Source organism: Lutra lutra, chromosome 3, assembly GCF_902655055.1.
Source record: "Lutra lutra chromosome 3, mLutLut1.2, whole genome shotgun sequence".
Lineage (NCBI taxonomy): Eukaryota > Metazoa > Chordata > Mammalia > Carnivora > Mustelidae > Lutra > Lutra lutra.
Window position 1 is genome coordinate 96894391 of NC_062280.1, and position 3548 is coordinate 96897938.

The window sequence follows — 3548 nt, forward strand, 5'->3', positions numbered from 1 at the left end:
AAGAGTAGTTACAAATGATACCACAGAAATATAAAAGATCATAAAACACCATGAACAATTATATGCCATCAAATTGGACAACCGAGAAGAAATGGATAAATTTCTAGAAACATACAATCTTTTGAGACTGAATCAGGAAAAAACAGAAACTGGAAAAGACTGATTACTAGTAATAAAATTCAATCTATAATCTAAAAACTCCCAACAAACCAGTCTATGACCAGATGGTTTCAAGGTAAATTCTAGCAAACATTTAAAGAGTTAATACTTACTTTTCTCAAACTATTCCAAAAGACAGAAAAGGAAGGAATGCTTCCAAAATCATTCTATGAGGCCAGCATTACCTAGATAGGAAAACTAGACAAGGACACTATGAAAAAGAAAATTACAGACTAATATCCCTGAGAACATTGATGCAAAATTCCTTAAAATTTTAGCAACAGAGTTCAAAAATATATTAAAATGATCATTCACCATGACCAAATGGGACCTAATCCAGGGAAACAAGGATGGTTCAATATACATAAATTAACCCACAATTTATATACATAAATCAACCCATTATACCCCACTAACAAAATGAAGGATAAAAATCATACCAGCATCTCAAGAGATACAGAAAAAGCAGTTCACAAATGGTTTTTGTTAAGGTTTATCCCTTAACATGTGGAAAGCCCAAAGTGGGCCAAGCAACCCTCTTCCACTTATACCCACCTATACCAGATAGAATGGGATCCTCCTGGGCTGTCATGCAGGGGAAAGGGATAGAGGAGCCCTGGGGACCTTGACCACCTCCTCACTTAGCTCACAGATCACTAGCCTCAACACCCTCAGCACTAGGGGAAGTTTTCATGAGCTCTAACTCCCTGCCTTGTTTATGGAGTATCTTATCAATTTTCTACCCTAGTATAGTACCTATAAGGGCAGAGCAAAGTGACAATTATTGTCAGGAAATCTGAGGGGGTACAGCCTTAAGGGAGTCCCAACCAGTGCACACTTTCCTTAAAGTATTTTAAAACATCATGCATATTTGCACCCTGCTCCTTGTTACATCCACATTCATTTCCATATAAAAGTCTTTCCTGATATCAGGAAAATACTGCCTCTCAATTTTGAAATCCTACATCTTACAAAATTGAATGTTCAGTTCCCACTCAATATGCTAATTTTTAAAAATAGTAAAATGAGGGGCGCCTGGGTGGCTCAGTGGGTTAAAGCCTCTGCCTTCGGCTTGGGTCATGATCTCGGAGGCCTGGGATCAAGCTCCGCGTCGGGCTCTCTGCTCAGCAGGGGAGCCTGCTTCTCTCTCTGCCTGCCTCTCTGACTACTTGAGGTCTCTATCTGTCAAATAAACAAATAAAATCTTTAAAAAATAAAAAAAACAAAAATAGTAAAATGAACAGCAATATACCCACCACCTAGTTTTTAAAAAAATAGGATCTCTCCAGTACTTTTAATGCTTGTATGCTGCTCCCCAATTACATCCTATTGCCTTCCCCAGAAACAGAACTACTGTTCTGAATTGTGTATAAATCATTTCCTTGCTTTTCCTTATAGGAATACTACATATGTACATATTCCTGAACAGCTTCTTGTTTGGAGTTTTTGACTTTTAAACAAATGAAATCATACTGCAGAGATGCCTCTGTGGTAAGCTTTTTATCCTGAGTTTTGTGCCATCCATGCTAGTAAGTGTCACAGTGGATTGTTCATTTTCACTGCTCTATGGACACACTGTAATAGTATTATCCTTTCTCCTGCTGAAGGGTGGCAGGGCTTCTCGTCTGCGGATTTTACGAAGTGCTGCTGTGAACACTCCTGCTCAAGTCTCCGGGTACACACACACATAAATACTCCTTGAAAGCGGTAGTTCCAAACTTGGACATGTATTAGAATCACAGGCAAGGTTTGCTCAAGCACATATTGCTGGCCCCAGACCCAGACCCCAGACCCCCAGAGTCTCTGATTTGGCAGGTCTGGGTGGCTAGAGAAGGTACATTTTAACAAGCTCCCAGGAGATGCTGATGTGGGATCACAGGGATGCAGGTCTGTGAGAACCTCTCCCTAAAGCACACGCCCATGGACAAGTTACTATATTGTAGGTTATGTATGTGTTCACATTTTATTAAGAAACACAAATTATATTTCCAAAGTTGTACCAATTTACACTGTTGCTAGCAATGGATGAGGCCTGGTTGCTCGAAATTCTTGTTGACACTCGAATATTGTCTAACTTTAAAATTTGTGCCCATTGCTTATGTGTAAAGTGGTACCTCAATACAATTTTAATCTGCATTTCTCAAATTACTAAAGAGGATAAATAGCTCATAAATGTTTTGCTCATTCCTTTTTTCTCCTTCTATGACCTGTTAATGTCTTTTTCTATTTTGCTAATAGGTTTTCAACCCTTTTTAACTAATTCATGGCGGGGAGGGGTGGATTTTTAAAACTGTTCTGGACACTAATTCATGTTGGCCGTCTGTGTGTAAATACCATTTTCCAGGCCGTGGTTTTCTCTTCTCATAGTCTTTATGCTGTATGTTGAAAAGAAGTTCTTAATATTAATGTAACCAAATTAGTCAATATTTTCCTTTATGGTTTGTATTCTTTGTGTCTTTTTTTTTTTTAAGATTTTATTTATTTATTTGGAAAGACAGAGATAGTGAGACAACGTAAGCTAAGAGAAGGAGAAGCAGGCTCCCCACTGAACAAGAAGCCTGACATGGGGGCTTTGATCTCAGGGTCCTGGGATCATGAGCTGAACCAAAGGCAGACACTTAACCAACTGATCCCCCCAGGCACCCCCTTTGTCTTATTAAGAAGATCTCCTTACACTAAAATTGTAAAGCTACTTCCCCACATAGTAGTCTAAACATTTTATGTGGGGTTGTTTCCTGTTCTTTGTACTTACGTAAGAGTCTTTCATCTGCTAGGAATTAATTTTTGAGTAGGGAGTGATATAATAAGCATCCAATTTCATTTCTCTTCCCTCTTGGGATATAGGGAAAACGTTTTGTCCAAGCACTATTTATTGAATACCCCATCATTTCCCCACTGATCTGCCTGTGTCTACCAGAATCTAAGTTTCCTTACATGTCTTGGGCTCTCTCTGTTTTTTTAAACTACGATACTCTTAATTATTATAGCATTATAACAAGTCTTAATATCTCATAAAGCAAACCCTCCTAATTTATTGTTCTTTTTCAAGAATAGTTTGGTTGTTTGTGGCCATTTATCTTCCATATACATTTCAGATTCAACAATTCTAGTTCCAACAAAACTCAAAAAAAAAGAAAAAGAAAAAAGAAAAAAAAACCATTTGGGATTGTATTAGGAATAGTATAGGTAGGTCATTGTGGGGGAACCAACATCTTTGTGATACCAATTCCTTATATGCAAGAACAGTGGCATTTCTCCCAATTTATGCCTTTTGTTTCAATAAAGTTTTAATATTTTCTCCTTTAAGAAGTTTGCATATCTTGCCTGAACAGACATTTGTCCAAAGAAGACATCCAGATGGCCAATAGACACATGAAAAGATGCCTAAT